Genomic DNA, 19,937 nt, shown 5'->3' with positions numbered 1-19,937 from the left:
GTGTAAATCTTTATTATCAGACGAGAGAGAGAGAGAGAGAGAGAGAGAAGAGAGAGAGAGAGAGAGAGAGAGAGAGAGAGAGAGAAGAGAGAGAAGAGAGAGAGAGGAGACAAAGAGTCCCTGAGTGCAAAATCAATGTACAAATGGAAGATAAAACACTTTTACTATTATTATTATTATTCCTAGGGCTTGAACTCAGGGCCTGAGCACTGTGCTTGGGATTTCTCAAGGCTAGAGCTCTACCATGTTTTTTTTTTGTATGTGGAATGAGGAATCAAACTTGGGACTTCATGCATGCTAGGCAAGCATTCTACTGCTAGGCCAAACTCCTGGCCATTTTAATTATTGTTTCAACAACATTTTAGCACTGTTAAAAACAAATGGTAGGAAAGTATGGAAGACCATCCACCACATTCCTTTGTCTGCATGAAGATGAAACAAAATTTTCCATTGCATGGCACTACAGAGAAGATGGTGAAAGTTAGAAACTCTGCATCCAGAAATTCTGAAATGTAAATTTGTAATAAGTTCTAACCCAAACAATAAGACATGGAGAGTTCTCACAATACAGTTGTAGGTAAAAAGAAAAAGGAATGCAATGGTGGTGTCCCAATAGAAGGAATATGTAGGTACAAATAGTCGGCATGCTATAAAATCTTAAGATGGAAACCTTGTACCACAAAATAGGCAAATGCCAAAAATGTAAAGCATTTAAAATTCATGTCTTTGTGTTGTCCTTAATGTACTATGTTATCGCTCATCTCTTTTGCCATCCCTTGGTTATCTCATATTGTTACGATATTTACATTGTTATCTGATATATTTTATATGTGCTTAATTGGTTATTTGAAATTGGATAGGGAAGGGGGAAAATCAAGATAAGCGGGGGGAGGGTGGGAGGGAAATGGGGACCATAACATGAGAAAGGGTATCAATGTTTGTGACGTTATGGACCTTCTGTCTGGTGAATATAATGTAACCCTTCTATTAATCACAATAAAAAATATTTTAAAAATTCATGTTTTTGAATTTATAAAAATTAGTATTGAGACACCAAATCGTGGACCTGTTATAGCTCAAGAAACACAAATCATAAAAAATTCTTATAAAATCCTGTAATATTCAATGGACAGTAAATAAAATTAAGTTAAAAATCTTGAAAAATTTGAAAGAAAATCACATTGAGTGTAAATAAAGTTACATTTGAAACTATATTTTCTTAGAAAATCCTACAAATAAAAAGACAGTATTTTTTGAATAGTTGGAAAGCACATGCTACCAAACCTAGATGAAATATAAATTAACCCTTCTCTCACAAATACAATTGAGGAAATTTGTTTCCATTAGAGCTACTTTAAAATAAAGCTTAAAGAAAACTATTATTCAGAGAAATGGGGAAGTTATGTAGTTTAGAAATCATAGAAATAAGTTAAAATAAGAAAGCAATTATACTAGTTTCTATATAAGTAAAATGAATTAAAGCAATAATAGGACTGGAAAGAGGAATATGATTTATTTTCATTTTGTTCTGGTCCTTGTGTTCAAACTCAGGTCTTGAGTGTGCTGTCATAGTTGAGTACTATCCTTAGCCTTAGCTGTCCTACCTCCACTTACGGCTTCTTTGTATTTAACTGCAGATAAGATTCTCACAGGCTTTCCTGCCCAAGCTGGCTTTGAACTGTGATCTTCAGATTTCAACCTATTAAACAGCTAGAATTGCAGGCATTAATCACTGACACCCTGCTTAGATTTGCTTATTTTTATTTAATTTTATTGTCAAGGTGATGTACAGAAGGGTTACAGTTCATATACATGGTAGTGAGTAGATTTCTTGTCAGCAACCAATGAAAACATATGATATTATTTGGAAATAGACTTGGGTTGGAATAACTTTTTTTTTGCTAGTCCTGGAGCTTAAATTCAGGGCCTGGGCACTGTTCTTGGACCTTTTCTGCTCAAGGATAGTGCTCTGCAACTTGAGCCAGAGCACCATTTCCAGCTTTTTCTGTGTATGTGGTAGAGAGGAATCAAACCAAGGGCTTTATGTGTGCTAGGAGAGCACACTACTACTAAGCCACACTCTTGGCCCCAGAATAACTTTTATAAACATAAATTCTACTAGGAGAGGGATATAAAATGGAAGTTTATAAAATGCCCATTTAAAAAAGAAAGGTAAAATAAGTGAGGGAGAATAAAATGAGATGAAACAATAAGGGCATAAATAGAAAACAGGGACATAGATGAGATATATTAATACCACAATATCAAAGATCCATTTAAATATCAATGATAAAGATACCAAAAATTAAAACCCAATTTCTTTTACACAAATGGTATTACTTTAAAAAAAGCTTAGTAACTTTAGATAGCATTAGTCAAAAAAGAAAAATTAACCGGGTGCTGAGGCTCACACCTGTAATCATAGCTACTTAGGAGGCTGAGAGCTGAGGATCACAATTCAAAGCTAGCCTGCCTGGGCACTAAAAGTCCATGAGATTTTCTTTTGCCAGGCCTGGGATTCAGCTCATGTCCTGAGCACTGTCCTTAGACTTTCTCAAGGCTAGAGCTCTACCACTTGAGCCTCAGAACCGCTTCCGTCTATTGTCTTTGTATGTGGTACCGAGGAATTGAACCCAGGTTTTCATGCATGCTAAGCAAGCACTCTATCACTAGGCCAAACTCCTGGCATCCATGAGATTCTTATCTCCAATTAACCACTGGAAAACAGGAAGTGATGATGCTGCCCATCGGGTAGGGCAATAGCCTTGAGCTGAAGAACTTAGGGACAGTGCCCAGGCCCAGAGTTCAAGTCTCATGACCAACAAAATAAATAAAAAAAGAAAGAAGAAAAATTATTAGAAGAGACTAATAACACTGTGCAATGATTAAAAGAAGTTCAATAGGATATTAAATATGTATGTTGGATACTAATAGCACTACACATAGAAGTATTCACTATTTCATATGCTCCCATTTTATATCCTTCTCTTAGCCTGGCAGGTTTTTTATGAGAGGGAGAGGAACTGGTCCTGAGGAGCGGTAGCTAAACTAGATGTAACTAGACTGACCCATCTTGTTAAAGCAGCCTCCATTCTGCAGAAGTTAAGTCTGAGAAATCCCCTAACTGTTTCTTCTCAGGAGAACTCTAAGATGCTCCATCAGTTGTTTACTCAGACAGCTAGCAAGGACATTCCAAGATAATCTCTCGGACTGCAGCTGCGTTCCACAGCTAGCAAGGCCATCTTGACCTAAACGTCTGTGGAAAACCGTAACATCAAAGCTGATAAGAAATGAAGGAGTGTTCCAATGTAAAAGTTAACCAAAACATGAGGCTAAGGCTGTGAGAATGAAAACTAAAAAACTTCTTTATTCTGTACTAATTCTGTACTCCTCCTGTGCCAAGGAGGCCTAGTGTATCTCCTGTTCCTTCTTGTAAAGTTTTCAGTGTGTCAGCTTTTACCTCCAGGTCTTTGATCCATTTGGAGTTAATTCTAGTGCATGGTGACAATGTTTTCCCTCATTTGTCATAATCAGTATAAACCTTGGGCTCTACTAGCAGAGATCTGCAATAGAGCAAAACCTTGATACATAAGGCCATATAGTATGAAGGTAAGTGAAAGGACCTCCAGGATACTGAAACAAAAGCCATATAATGAATGATTGTTGTCCTTAATGTACTATGTTATCTCTCATCTCCTTTGCTGTCCCTTGGGTATCTCATATTGTTACAGTACCTCACTTTGTTATATGATATATTGAATTTATTTGTATTTGTTTGTTTGAAATTTGATAGGGAAGGGGGGAAAACCAAGACGGGGTGGGGGACGATGGGGGGGAAGGGTAAAGAGTACCAAGACATGTGAAAGGGTATCAATGTATGTGAATTAACACACCTTCTATCTGGCAAATATCATGTAACCCTTTTATCAATTACAATAAAAAATAAAAAAAATTAAAAAGATTGTCTTTGGGATTTTGATGGGGATTGCACTTAATATGTATATATCAATTTTGGCCATTTTCAGTATATTGGATCATGTCATCTGTGAACAGGGATAGTTTAATTTCTTCTTTACATATGTGGATCCCTTTGATGTTCTCTTCTTGCCTTATTATTCTGGGAAACGGTTCCAGCACTATATTGAAGAGAAGTGGAAAGAATGAGCATGGCTGTCTTGTTCCTGATTTTAAGGTAAATGGTTATGGCCTTTCTCTATTTAGTATGATCCTGGCTGTAGATTTGTCATATATGGCTTTAATTATATTAAGGAATGTATCTCCCATTCTTATTTTTCTACTGCTTACAACATGACTGGATGGTATGTTCATTATCTAAGTATCTGAATATAAAATTGAGGGCATTATCATTAATTATCAGTGCTGACAATGACTGGTGAGTCCACAGAAGCAAGTCAACAAATCTTTGTCAGATAAATGAATGACCACAAAAGGACAATTGCATTTTGGTTGCTTAGACTCCATAAATTAAACCCCAATCCAGCAAAATAAATAAAATAAAATAAAAATATAAGGATAATCTTTCTTGTAGTCTTAGACTTTTAACATAGCAACCCTGCTGGAAGGGAAAAAATTGACACTAAGCTATAAAGAAAAAAGAGACGATAAAGATGAAAAGCAATTGCAGTAGAATCTTAGTCTTCTTTTCAAGGTGTTTATTCCTAGATTAGCCCCTCTGTCTTCATGCATCTTGTAATTTTTTTTGCCAGTATTGATGGATGAACTCAGGGCCTGAGCACTGTGTTTGGGCTTTCTCTACCACTTGAGCTACAGCATCACTTCAGGACTTTTCTTTTTTTTCATATATTTTTATTGTAATTAATAGAAGGGTTACATTATATTCGCCAGATAGAAGGTGCATTAATTCACATACATTGATACCCTTTCTCATGTCTTTGTCCCCATTTCCCTCCCCCTACCCCCACCCATCGTCTTGTTTTCCCCCCTTACCTATCCAATTTCAAATAACCAAATACAAACATATCCAATATATTAGATAACAAAGTGAGATACTGTAACAATATGAGATAACCAAGGGACAGCAAAAGAGATGATATGTAACATAGTACATTAAGGACAACAATCAGAAATTACAAAGATCCTGAGCATCCTCAGGGAATACTTCTCAAACCTTTATGCCAACAAATTTGAGAATCTAGAAGAAATGGATGAATTTCTAGCCAATATAAACATATCCACACTGAACAAAGAAGAACTAACCCCAAAAACCAGGCCTATTTCAAGCACTGAAATAGAAATGGCAATAAGAGACCTTCCACCTAAGACAACACAAGGCCAGATGGATTCACAGCTGAATTCTATAAGGTCTTCAAAGCAGAACTCACACCAATACTCCTCAAGCTCTTCAACGATATTGAAAATGAAGGTTTTTTTTCCCAGCTCAAATGCTCTTTTTATTTTATTTTTTTGATAATTTTTTTATTTTAATTAGTAAAAGGGTTACATGATATTTGCCAGATAGAAGGTGCATTAATTCACATACATTGATACCCTTTCACATGTCTTGGTACCCCCCCCACACCCCCCACCCGTCTTGGTTTTCCCCCCTTCCCTATCAAATTTCAAATATCCAAATACAAATAAGTTCAATATATCAGATAACAAAGTGAGATACTATACCAATATGATATAACCAAGGGACAGCAAAGGAGATGAGAGACAACATAGTACATTAAGGACAACAATCATTCATTATATGGCTTTTGTTTCACTATCCTGGAGGTCCTTTCACTTAGCTTCATACTATATGTCCTTATGTATCAAGATTTTGCTCTATTGCAAATCTCTGCTAGTAGAGACCAAGGTTTCCACTGATTATGACGAATGAGGGAAACCATTGAGCCTAAGTTCCTTTGAGTCTGGCTTACTTCACTTAATATGATTTTTTCTAAGTCTTTCCATTTCCTAACAAATGGGGCGATCTCGTTCTTTCTGACAGCAGCATAGAATTCCATTGTGTACAAATACCACAACTTGTTAATCCACTCCTCAACTGAGGGACATCTAGGTTGGTTCCATATCTTTGCTATGGTGAATAGTGCTGCAATGAATATTGTTGTGCTCGTGGGTTTAGTATGTCCTTGTTTCTGGGTGGTTGGGTAAATGCCAAGTAGTGGAATTGCTGGGTCATAGGGAAGCTCTATGTTTAGCCTTTTGAGGCACTGCCATACTGCTTTCCATAGTGGTTGAATGAGTTTGCACTCCCACCAACAGTGTAGTAGTGATCCCTCCTGGCCACATCCCCTCCAGCATATGTTATCATTCGTTTACCTGATCTTGGCCATTCTAGCTGGAGCGAGGTGGAATCTTAGAGTTGTTTTGATTTGCATTTCTTTTATGACCAGAGATGTTGAGCATTTCTTCATGTGTCTATAGGCCATTTTTGTTTCTTCTTCAGAGAAGACTCTCTTTAAGTCTTTGGCCCATTTTTTAATGGGATGGTTGTTACTTTGGAGGTTAGTTTTGGAGTGATTCAATTTTTTGAGTTGTTGATATATTTTAGATATGAGGCCTTTGTCCATTGTTTGGTTGGTGAAGATCTTCTCCCACTCTGTAGGCTTCCTGATTAGTTTACTAGCTATGTCCTTTGCCATACAAAAGCTCTGAAGTTTAATGCAGTCCCACTTATCCAGCCTTTCTCTGATTCCTTGTGATTCTTGGTCTTTATTAAGAAAGTTTCAACCTGTGCCAAGGAGGCCTAGTGTATCTCCTATTCCTTCCTGTAGAGTTTTCAGTGTGTCAGCTTTTACCTCCAGGTCTTTGATCCATTTGGAGTTAATTCTAGTGCAAGGTGACAAAGAAGGATCCAGCTTTAGTTTTCTGCAGGTGCTTAACCAGTTCTGCCAGCACAACTTGTTGAACAGGCTGTCTTTCTTCCATTCTATCTTTTTGGCTCCCTTGTCAAAGATTAGGTGGCCATAGGTCTGTGGTTTAATATCTGGGTCCTCAGTTCTATTCCATTGGTCTTCAGGCCTGTTCCTGTGCCAGTACCAAGCTGTTTTGAGAATTATAGCTCTGTAATAGAGTCTAAAGTTTGGAATTGAAATTCCTCCAGCGCTGTTCTTTCTGCTAAGAAGTGTTTTTGCTATACGGGGTCTTTTATTATTCCATATGAAATTTTGGATTGCCTCTTCTATTTCTTTAAAGAATGACATTGGGATGTTGATGGGTATTGCATTGAATTTGTAGATAGCTCTTGGCAAGATTGTCATTTTCACAATGTTGATTCTTCCAATCCAGGAGCATGGGAGGTTTTTCCATTTCCTTAGTTCTGCTTTAATTTCCTTTTTTAGGGTTTTAAAGTTTTCATCAAAAGGTCCTTTATATTCTTAGTTAAGCTAATTCCTAGGTACTTTATTTTATTTGAGGCTATTTTGAAAGGAGTTTCTTTCCTGATTATTGCCTCGTTCCTCTCACTGTTGGCATAAAGGAAGGCAATTGATTTTTGAGGGTAGATTTTATAGCCTGCTACTCTTCCAAAGTTTGAATCAGCTCAAGGAGCTTGGGAGTAGAGTCTATAGGATTCTTTAAATACAGAATCATGTAATCTGCAAAGAGGGATAGTTTTATTTCCTCTTTCCCTACTTGGATCCCCTTTATGCTTGCTTCTTGCCTTATTGCACTGGCTAGGAATTCTAGTACTATGTTAAAGAGTAGTGGAGAGAGTGGGCATCCTTGTCTCGTTCCTGATTTTAGAGGGAATGGCTTTAGATTTTCACCATTAAGTGTAATACTAGCAGTAGGTTTCTCATACACAGCCTTTATTACATTAAGGAATGTTCCATGGATTCCTAGTTTCTCCAGAGCTTTCAACATAAGGGGGTGTTGGATCTTGTCAAATGCCTTTTCCGCGTCTATTGAGACAATCATGTGATTTTTGTCCTTGCTCCTGTTGATGTGTTGAATTATTTTAATTGATTTGCGTATGTTGAACCAGCTTTGCCTCCCTGTGATGAATCCAGTTTGATCATAGTGTATAATTTTTTTGATGAGTTGTTGTAGACGGTTGGCCAGTATTTTGTTGAGAAGTTTTGCATCGATGTTCATCAAAGATATAGGTCTATAGTTCTCTTTCTTTGATGAATCTCTGTCTGGTTTGGGGATCAGGGTTATACTGGCTTCATAGAATGAGTTTGGTAAGGAACCTTCATTTTCAATTTCGTTGAAGAGCTTGAGGAGTATTGGTGTGAGCTCTGCTTTGAAGACCTTATAGAATTCAGCTGTGAATCCATCTGGCCCTGGGCATTTCTTAGGTGGAAGTTCTCTAATTGCCATTTCTATTTCAGAGCTTGAAATAGGCCTGTTGAGTTGGCTTAGTTCTTCTTGGTTCAGTGTGGGTATGTTAATATTGGCTAGGAATTCATCCATTTCATCTAGATTCTCAAATTTGTTGGCATAAAGGTTTGAGAAGTATTCCCTCATGATATTCTGGATCTTGGTAATTTCTGTCGTGATATTACCATTTTCATCTGCGATTTTGTTTATTTCGATATGCTCTCTTGTTTTTTTTGGTAAGATTTGCTAAGGGCTTGTCAATTTTATTAATTCTTTCAAAGAACCAACTCCTTGTTTTGTTGATTCTTTCTATAGTTTTTTGGATTCCAAATCATTTAATTCTGCTTTGATTTTAATTATTTGCTTTCTTCTACTGGGATTAGGGTTGGTTTGTTGCTCTTTTTCCAGGAGCTTAAGGTGAGACATTAACTTGTTGGTTTGCAATTTTTCCATCTTGTTGTTGTAGGCACTCAGCGCTATAAATTTTCCTCTGAGTACTGCCTTTGCTGTGTCCCAAAGGAGTTGGTATTTTGTGTGCTCCTTACTGTTAAATTTCATAAACTGTTGGATTTCTGTTCTGATCTCTTCGATGACCCATTGGTGATTCAACAATGTGTTGTTCAGTCTCCATGAGTTACAGGGTTTTCGTTGGTGGAGATGTGTGTTCAGTTGCAGTTTGATGCCTTTGTGGTCTGAGAGTGTGCATGGAGTACTTTCTGTGTTTCTGAATCTTTCCAGGTTTGTTTTATGGCCTAACATGTGATCTGTTTGGAAAATGTTCCATGTGCTGCTGAGAAAAACGTATATTGTGTCGTTGCTGGGTGGAATATTCTGCAGATGTCTGTTAGATCTAGTTGGTCTATAGTTGTTCAGTTCTAAGGTTTCTCTGTTGAGTTTTTGCCTTGTTGATCTGTCCATAGGTGAAAGTGGTGTGTTAAAGTCACCGACAATCACTGTATTTCGATCTATGTATGGTTTCAGTGTAAGTAAAGTTTGCTTGATGAAGTTTGGAGCTCCGGGATTGGGTGTGTAAATATTTAGGATCGTTATGTCTTCCTGGAGGAAAGATCCCTTTAGTAGTATGTAGTAACCTTCTTTGTCTTTTCTTACTAATTTTGGTTTGAATTCTATTTTATCTGATATGAGGATGGCAACTCCAGCCTGTTTATGGGGGTCGTTAGCTTGATAGAGTTTATTCCAACCTCTCACTTTCAAAAGATGCTTGTCTTTTTGGGTAAAATGTGTCTCTTGAAGACAGCAGAACGATGGCTCTTGCTTTTTGATCCAACTAGACAGCCTATGCCGTTTAATTGGAGAGTTGAGTCCATTGATATTGAGAGTTAGGATTGAGAGATATTTATTAGGTCCTACCATTTTTAAAAGCTTTATTTGGGCCTGTGTCTTGACAGTTCTTGTGGTCCTTAGGTGGTATGCTGTTTAGGTGCCATTTCTTTCCCTATATTGCATTTATTTTGGTTTTCTATGTATAGAACATCTTGCAGAATTCTCTGTAGTGTTGGTTTTGTTTCGACATATTGTTGCAGCTTTTCCCTGGAATGGAATGTTTTTATTGTTCCCTCAGTTATGAATGAGAGCTTAGCTGGGTACAGGATTCTTGGTTGGTAGTTATTTGACTTAAGGGCATGACATATATGCTTCCAGTCACTTCTTGCTTGCATGGTCTCTGCTGAGTAATCTGGGGTTATTCTGATTGGTTTTCCTTTATAGGTTACTGAACCCTTTTCCCTGGCTGCCTTTAGGATCCTTTTTTTGGTTTCTACTGATCCAGTTCGGATTACGATGTGGCGGTGAGATGTTCTTTTCTGGTCAGGTCTGTTTGGGGTTCTAAAAGCTTCTTGTATCTGGATGGGTCTGCCCTTCTGGATATTTGGGAAATTCTCTGAGATGATTCCTTGAAGTATATTTCCAATACCATTGACCTCTTTCTCCAGACCCTCCTCAATACCAATTAGCCTTAAATTAGGCTTCCTAATTGTATCTTGGACCTTCTGAAGCGCTCTCTCATTTTTCCTTGATTTGGATTGACTCATTTTCTGTTCTTTCTCTATAATAACTAAATTATCTTCAGCCCCAGAAATTCTCTCCTCTGCATTGTCTAACCTGCTATCAAAGCTAGCTACTTTATTTTTCATCTCCCTTGCTACTAATTGCTCATTTTTGATGCCTTGCATCTCTTCTTTTAGATCATGTATGGATTTCTTTAGCTCCTTGATTTCCATTTGAGTGGTTAGCTCAGTAGCTTTATTTTCTTTGAACATTTGCTGGAGTTCGGTCACCTTTTTATTTGTGGATTCTATGAATTCATCCATCTTTCTTTGAACAGCCTTTATTATGGCCTCCTTTATGGCTTCTTCTTTTTTACTTATCACCTTGTTTATGGTTTCCTCTTGTTCAGCTTTGGCTTCCCCCCTTATCTCTTTCTTTATATTTTCACATTTTTCATTAATGATGTTTATTAATTGCATTTCTACAGCACTTGGAAGACTCTCCTCTAGGTTTGCCAATGACTGTTCCATTGGCTGTTTACATTGGGTGGGGGAGGTGGGAGATGTTGTTTCTTGATTTGACATTTTTCTTGAGTTTCTTGTTCTGCCCATTTGAAAATGGGAGCAAGATTAATACTAAACACGATTATAGTTTTTCAGATATAACCAACCTAGACCTCTGTAGCTGGCAGACTCTAGATGTTCACAAGTTTTGATTGGTGTTATCACTCTTTCTTTTCCTGCAGTTACTGACTAGTCTAATTATTCACTGATAAGTGATTTATATCCAAAACAATAAGCCTCTCAATCCAATCTCTATTGTCTTTAAGTCACTGTGAGCCTACAGAATGATTAAACACCTAGATATACAATGTTGCTCAACAGCCATCAAGTGTAGATCCATGCAGTATAAGGGTTGAAAGAGGAGCAGAGGTCCAGAGATAGAAAAATAGAATGAGAGAGGTCAGGGGGTAAGTAGGTAGAGTATTTGAGTACAAAGTTTGGAAAGTGTTAGAAGAAAACTTATGTGTTGCTGCGCGACTAGCCCTTAGCCCAGCCAGTGGCCTCACAGTGGACCATGGGATGGATCTGCGAGCTTCCGTCTGAGTGCGGTTGGCGGACGTTTTCCTGTGCTGCTTCCAGGGGCCGCCCCAAGCCAAGGGTCTGGGTCTTGGCGCCATCTTCCTTCCCGACAGTAATTTCTTATATGAACAAGTTATTTGTAAGGGAACTAGAACAGGACAGTTTAAATATTTGAGAAGCATCACAGAATTAATTTGGGATTTCCACACTTTTAAAGCAAGTAAATTGTAAGATCAAAATATTGTGTGTCTGGGAATTCAAAACAGTAAGGAAAGCAGACACCGATACTAAGATCCAACAGCAGTGAGGGTTCAAGAGGACCAGGTAATTCAGGGGGTGACAGATGGCCCCAAAGTGGTCATAGGCCTTGCGAGTCAGAAGCATGTCATCCATGAAGCCAATAGGAGGAATAGAGACATCTTGGTGAGGCAGCCCCCATAGGAGATGGCTCTGCTGTAACTCTAGATTTTCACCAGCATCTTGGGGACCGTGGTAGACGGAAGCCAATGTCAGCCAAGGAGAGGTTGCAGAGGAAAAAGTACATGGTGGTGTGGAGGTGAGGGTCAGAGCTGAAGGCCCGGACGATGAGCAGATTTCCGAGTACAGTGGTTAGATACATGAACAGGAAGATCCCAAAGAGGACTGGTTGTATTTCAAGGTCATCTGAGAGTTCCAGGAGATGAAACTCAGAGACTGTGGTTAGATTTTCTGCTCTGAGATGACTTGGAGAACTGCTAGAAGCAGAAATCTCATTAGAAAAGCATTGTGTCCAGGAATGTTCAACTGTATATACCTGATATTCAAATATGTATATGTTAAATGTGTAACATGCTTGAGGTGCAGTGTACTTAGAAATATTTCTCTGCTGTGGCAATCCCACTATCGTGGCCTCTTCTAACTCAGGTAGGCCTTTTTTTCGCAGCCCTGTGCCTACACATCTGACCCACTGGGAGAACAACATATTAGTAATCCAAGATCATAAAGATAGCTAGAGCATGTCAATACAACAATACAGCCCACTCTTATCTTCTTTTTAGAACAGCTTTTTTGGGAGATCATTCGTATAAGAATCATAGAAAGGATACAGTTCCATCATTTGTAATAGATTCACAGTAAGGCAGCTATTAGCCTAGTTGAATTTGACCATACTGAGAAGAAATCAGACCCACCAACACTATCTTACTGTCCCACTGCAACCCAGGCAGACCAATCTGCTTCTGGTCCCTGTTGACTTTCCTATTCTGGTATTATGACATTTGTAGGGAAATGGGTAGACCTAGAAATGTGCTAGTGACTTCAGTAATTCTGGCTCAGAGACAAAGGACACTTATGTTCTGTCAGACATGGCTGTTAGATGTCATTTATGTCCATATAAAAATCTATATGCAGGTTCATGTGCATCTATACACGAAGTAAAGTGTGATGAATAGAAGAGGATTCTGAGTGTGTTAACTCCTTGATCACCTAAGCTGCAGTTTAATGAAATGAATGTCCCTTCTTGAATACTTGTTTGTTAAACATGACATTTGAAATATGATGTAAAATCAATGTTAATAAAATCTTTGAAAAAAGGGGGGTGTTCCCCCATGCTCTTTTTTTGGTCTCTGATGTGGCTAACAGGTCTGTAGAAGTTCATACAAATGATTTACATGTCATTTTCCTCTTTCTTATTTTAACTCTTCTTCAAAGTCCTTGCTATATTTTTTGGACGAGCAGTTTGTCCTAGTGGTAGTGTGCTTGCTTAGCATTCATGAAGCCTGGGGTCTGATTTCTTGGTGGTGCTATGGATCAAGTGGTAGAGCTGTATCCTTGAGAAAGCCCAAGGACAGTGCTCAGGCCCTGTGATCAAGCCATGGACTGGCAAAAAATATTTTTTAAGTCTTTGTTATTTCTTCCAAGTACTCTGGAGGAAACACTAAGTCCAATCTTCCACTTTTGTAATACGCTTGTTTGTGTATCAGTTAAAAAATGAAATGAATATCAGAAAGCTCAACCTACTTTAATTGTTTATACTTATTTATTTATTTTGGGTATGTCTTGGGGCTTGAACTTATCCTGGGCACTGTCCCTGAGCACTTCAGCTAATGGCTACAACCCTACCCTTGAGACAAGCCCCACTTCCCATTTTCTTGAGGTTAATTGGAGATAAGAGTCTCAGGTCCTTTTGTGTCCAGGATTTTCAGACCTCAGCCTCTTTAGTAGCTAGGATTACAGGCAGGAGCCACCTCATTCAGCTCCTAGTTTCAAAAAATATATACAACATTCTAGTTTCCAGTGATTCATGCCTGTAATCCTGAGATCTGAGGATAGCAGCTCTCCAGTCAGCCTGAGCAAGAATGGCCTTGAAATTCTTTACTCCAGGGAACCACCAAAAGAGCAGGAAGGAAAGCTGTGGCTCAAGTGGTAAAGTGCCAACCTTGAGCTAAACATCTCAGGGATTGGTTACAGGCCCTGAATTCAAGACCTGATACTAGTATATTTTCCCTCTCCCTCTCTCTCCCTCCATCTGCCTCTCCCTCTATCTCTCTCTCTCTCTCTCTCTCTCTCTGTCTCTGTCTCTCTCTCTCTCTGTCTCTCTCTCTCTCTCTCTCTCTCTCTTTCCCTCTCTCTCTCTCTCTCTCACACACACACACACACACACACTCACAAAAGTATGGAGGAAAAGTAACGCATATGAAATGAGAATGAATGTCTGGTGACCCACTTCTGTAATCCTAGCTACTCAGGAGGCTGTGATCTAAATATCATGGTTTAAAGCCAGCCTGGGCATGAAGTCAGTGAGATGCTTATCTCCTATTAAACATCAGAAAATCAGAAGTGGTACTGTGATTCAAGGAGTAGTGCAGTAGCCTTGAGCTGAAGGCTCAGGGACAGCACTCAGACTCTGAGTTCAAAAAGAAAAATCCAAACTGATCTCAAAGATGATCACATGGCATTCTGTCAACCATGGATCATTGTTGTGTGTTGTACCTGTCACAGACAGCAGCAGGAGCCTCCACCACCTCTTCCTTCTGGTCATCATCATCATCATCATCAACATCATCATCATCATCAATATCATCAACATCCTCTCAGTAAAGCTATCCTCATGATCCACAAAACACATCTCCAAATCCCTTCTCTGTCCACTCTCAGCACTCACTCACTTAAACTGCCTCTCTCTTCAGCCATGACCCAGGTGGACAGATCTTAGGACCCCAGACCTGCCGTGTAGCACCAGCTCAGCCTCTGTCCTCAGAGTAGATGTGAAGACACCATGGAAGCAGAGCTGGTGGATGCTGACAAGGAGGAGGCATGGTCCTGCAGGCAGGAAAGTGAAGGGCAGGGAACGCAGGCTACCTCTCCAATTCTAGGATTGAGGCCCACAACTACCAATTAGCCAAGTTGAGCACATCAATGACCAAGTCTCTCTGGATATTTCAGACAGAGAGCTGAGAAGACCTAAAGGAAATCCATGCTAGTTCAAGACTCTCTGTCTATCCAGATGATTAACTCACTAAAACTTCTACCACTTATGCTTATCTGATGGACAGATGGCATGGACTTTTCACAATCTTTGTAAATGATCTCCACTCTGGGGTGACTTTGAATGAATTTTCATTGTTCGCTATCCATACCATATATCTTCAGAATTATTACGATTCCAACTTCAAAGTTTACATCTTTTCTAATTTTATTTTGTTTTATTATTCATATAAACATTTATTCAAACATTTTCTTTTCTTCTCACCCACAAATACCTATAGAAAACATCCCATGATTTAAGAATATATAAACCCTGAGGCAGTATATACCCTGAATTTACAAATACAATAAAGACAATGAGTTGAGAAGTTGGGTATTAATTTTCCAGGTCTGTCTATTCCCTTACAAACAGTACAATATAGTTTTTTCTGATGGGATTATAGAATTTCATTTTGTATATAGACCATATTTTCTTGATTCATTCATCCACCGAGGGGTATCTCGGTTGATTGCATATCTTGGATAAGTAAACAATGCTACAATGAAAATGGTGGTACTGGCAGTTGCAGTGGGGAAATGATTGTAGTGGATTTTAATCAAATGACCCAGAGTGGGAATGCTGGGTCATAGAGAATCTCTGTTCAGTCTTTTAAGGAATCTCCATAGCTTTCCAGAAATTTTACCAACAACATAGGAATGTCCCCTTCTGGCCACATCCCTCCCAGCATCTGTGATTATTAGTTTTCTTCATAATAGTCATCTAACTGACGTTTGGTGGAATCTCAAAGTTTTTGATTTGCATTTTTGTCAGTCCTGGGGCTTGAACTCGGGGCCTGCGTGCTGTCCTAAGACACTTTTTAGTACTCTTCCATTTGAGGCACAGTGCCACTTCCAGCTTTTTCACTGTGTATGGTGCCAAGGAATTGACTCCACAGCTTTGTGAATGGGAGGTGAGCACTCTACCACTAGGCTAAGCTCACAGCCCCCCCTTCCTAATTTTTCTGTATATGTGGCACTGAGCAGTTGAACCCAGGGTTCTGTGCATGCTAGCTAAGAACTCTAATATCAGGTTAACATTTGTCCATTGAATAGCATCTTCACCGTTATCATAACTGCTGTGGTGACTGGTGCAGGAATCCCCTTGGATGTAAGAGATGTTGTGGCAGGGAAATGAGGTAGGCTAAAGGTTTATGCTTCTCACATGAGGAAGGAAACAAGTTGTTTTCCAATGCACAACAAATCTACATAGGGATCTAGAAATGGACATCCTTATGTGTTGGAGAAAGACAACAAGGCTCTGTCCTTCAATTAAACACCAAACAAGTTGAAAGTGGAGTTATGTCTCAGTGAAAGGAGGGCCAGCCTTGAATAAAAGAAAAAAAAACCAAGAACAGGGTAAGGTCCGGAGTTCAAAACCCAGAAAAAATGATTGCAGTGCCAAATTCCAAAAATCTTACAAGCTTTAGTTTTGAAATCTCACTGCTTGAGATCTCACAATCTCAGTGACTACTTTCTTTTCCCTTTTTTCAAAATGTCAAATGGGGCTTTGGTCAAAGGTGGGCTTGGCCTTGATCTAAAGAGCTCAGGGAAAGCACTCATGTGGAGTTCATCCCCTTGAACCACAAAAAAATCCATGGAATCTATGTATAAAATAACTAAAAACAAAGTGTTGGTCGTAAATCATTTGCCAAGAAATGAGAAATCCCTAGGTTCATACACCAGTGCTACCGAAACCACTGTTTTTCTCCACTTTTATTGAGGTAAAATATCAATGACAGAAACTTCATATCTCAACAACTTTAAAATTCACTTGTACTATCATCTCCAGGCATGTGTCATCTTTGCAAACTAAAATTTTATGCATTTTAAACAGTTGAATCCTGACTATTAATATCCTTGACATAGCCAGCAATTTTATCTAGTGCTCCTGTGTCATCAATTATACTGATGAAACCAGACAAATACAAAGAATATGCACAGACAGGTAGGATTTATGGGAATTTAGGTTAAATTTTCTTCCAAGACAAAACCATATTCCAGATGGATTTCCTACCTCCTGGTGTCAACTCCTGGTTTGAACAAACTGATCAGACACTTTTGAGGTCCCTGTTCCTCAGGCTGTAGATGAAGGGGTTCAGGAAAGGAGTGACCACTCTGTACATCACTGAGAAGACAGCACTGACCCTGGAAGATTGTGACACAGCTGATTCAACAGAAACACCCAATGCTGTCCCAAAGAATAAACACACCACTGACAGGTGAGACTCACAGGTGAAGAAGGCTTTGTACTTCCCTCCTGATGATGGAATTCTCAGCACTGAAGAAATAATTTTATACTAAGAGAGAAGGATTCCAAAGATTGGAGGAAATCCATATATGATAGCAACAACATATTTGAAGATATCATTTGAGAGTGTGTGTCTACAGGAAAGATCCAGGATTTGAGAAGGGTCACAGAAGAAATTTGGAATTTCCAATTCCTTGAAATCGGTCATCCTCAATGCTATCCACACGTGCAGCTTTCCTTCCAAGAAGCTGACAACAAATGACAGCAGATCCAAGAAGACACAGAGATGAGGGTTCATGATGAGACAGTAATTCAGGGGTAATAGATGGCCACAAAGCGGTCATAGGTCATCACAGTAAGAAGCATAACATCCATACAGCAAAAAAGATGTAGAGACATATCTGTGTGAGGCAGCCTACACAGGAGATGGCTCTGCTTTGACTCTGCAAGTTCACTAGCATCTTGGGCACACTGGAGGAGATGAAGCAGATGTCATCTAAGGAGAGGATGGAGAGGAAGAAGTACATGGGGGTGTGATGTGGGGGTCAGAGCTGACAGCCAGGATGATGAGAAGATTTCTGAGCACAGAGATGAGGTACATGGACAGGAAGAGCCCAAATCACATGGATTGTAATTTTGGACCCTCTGAGATTCTCAGGAGAGGGAAATCTGTAACGTGGGTTTGATTTTGTGCTTCTTTATCACCTGGACATCTCCTCAAAAACAAAAACATCTTGATAGAAAGGAAAAAAATATCCAGGTATTTTCAGCTCTAAATATTTGAAACTCAAGTATTTGCAAGTTTGAACCATGTACCACCTATGAAGTATAGTATACTAGTGTTTGTGAATTGTGGCAATGAATTGCTTCTAGAATCTTCTCACTATGGGATGCCTGTTTCTGTCTTTTGTGTACATGTCTACACAGTGACACACAGCTGTGTTGGAAAGCCAAAATGTAAAGGCTGGCTAGAGGAAGATCACCTGACAGTACATCCCACCATTTTGTATTGTGGGGGGGAGCAAGTTCCAGGACAAAAGGCATTTGTCCTTCTCTAAACCATAGAAATTGAATGATACACATTGGGTCATGTGTATCAATGCACACACAAATTGAGTAAAGTGTGGTAGGATAGGATTCTAATGGAACAACTCCTCTCATCAAGTAAGCTATAGTTTAACCAAATGAATAGGAGGAAGCTGAAACAGCCTGCTTCTTAAATATATACAGTGTTCCAGGGGCAGGTGGCTCACACTTCTAATCGTAACTATTCCAGAGGCTGAGGTCTGAGATTCACAGGTGGAAGCCAGTCTGTCGCAGGGAATTCTGAGAAACTCTTGTTTTCAATTAACTAGCGAAAAGCAGGAAGTTAGGAGGAGGTGAAATGAAAGGACCTTGAGGAACTTAGCGAAGTGGTTTGAACCATTTATATGCTGCTACATTTGGTGACCCACAAATGAGAATGAAAAGCATGGTAGGTATAGAATTCTAAATTACATATATTGGTACCCCTAAGCTTCAACCCCTACCTGCAAATTCACTGACATACACTTTCCAGACTCCTTGTGTGCAAGGTTTTACAAGACCATCCTCACCACCTGTGATGCCCAAACATTCTACCTATCCTCATGCTGCAGAGAAGACATTTCTGAAAGTCCTTCACCACCCATCCCGACCCACTCTATTGCTTAAGCTGCTTCCCTCTTCAGCTATGGCCCAGGTAGACACAACTGAGTACACCAGATCTGATGCCCAGCATAAGTCCAGCCTCTGTCCTTAGGAAAGAGATGAAGACACAAAAGGAGCGGAGATGGTGCTGATTAGGAAACAGATATAGGACCAGTGTCCTGGAGACAGGAGAGGGAAGGTTCATCCTTGACTTCTACATGGCCTTGGAGGATTAATACCCACAGGTCACAATTAACCAAACTGTGTGTATTATTTGGCCAAGTCTTTGGACATTTCCACACAAGGACGGCAGAATTATGAAAAAAACATGACATGTTGCCAGGAGTGTGGCCTAGCATAGTGTGCTTGCCTATTATACACAGATACCTATATTTGATTCCATGGAAACGCATAAACAGAAAAAAACACAGAAGTTGTGATGTGACTCATGTGGCAGAATAGTGTCATTGAGAAAAATGTGTTCAAGGACATTGCCCAGGCCCTGAGCTCAAGCCCCTGGACTGGCAAAATTAAGAATAGGACTTTAGTTGTGCACTGGCTTCTTCATTGTCATGATTGATATTAGTTTGTTGTACCAATATGTAACAGTTCAATATATCAGTTTGTGAGTACAATGTATTTTGGTTGTTGACACATTTTCTGTCTCCCCAACTCTCCCAACTTCAACAATATTTTCAATATTCTACTTTTTAAAAAGATAAACATTTGAATTACATTAAATAATAGTCCCAAGGAGTTTCCACTCAATAAAACAGTTGATGAACACAATGCACCTTGATCCATATCAACACTTTCATTCTCCTTCATTCTACCCAAACTCCCCTCCCTTAAATTGTCTTCATTTTGAAGGGTATGTATAAAATCTTTAATTCCATTTCCCCCCTTCTGTCTTCATTCTTCTACCATCCTCTCTCCTACCCTCTAGATTTCCAGTACCCCATTTTCTGATATTCAGAAACATAATGATAAATTCTTCATTTTGTAGAAATAAATAGGGGGTTTTCTTAAGACATATGTCACTGTCCTTCTACTATAATATGAAATGTGCTCTCAAGTTTGACCTTATTATGGGGGAGAAGTCTAAGCTTTATGTT

At 39.1% G+C, this 19,937-nt stretch overlaps 1 pseudogene; it reads right to left on the bottom strand.

Moving 5' to 3' along the window:
* Window positions 1–16,954: 16,954 nt before the first annotated feature.
* LOC150039878 (olfactory receptor 7E24-like) lies at window positions 16,955–17,887 on the bottom strand (annotated as a pseudogene).
* Window positions 17,888–19,937: the final 2,050 nt, after the last annotated feature.

This window comes from Megascapheus bottae, unplaced genomic scaffold, assembly GCF_031878675.1.
Source record: "Megascapheus bottae isolate mThoBot1 unplaced genomic scaffold, mThoBot2.hap1 HAP1_SCAFFOLD_94, whole genome shotgun sequence".
Classification (NCBI taxonomy): domain Eukaryota; kingdom Metazoa; phylum Chordata; class Mammalia; order Rodentia; family Geomyidae; genus Megascapheus; species Megascapheus bottae.
The sequence above is the reverse complement of the archived record's forward strand: the minus strand, read 5'-3'. Positions and strand labels throughout refer to the sequence as shown.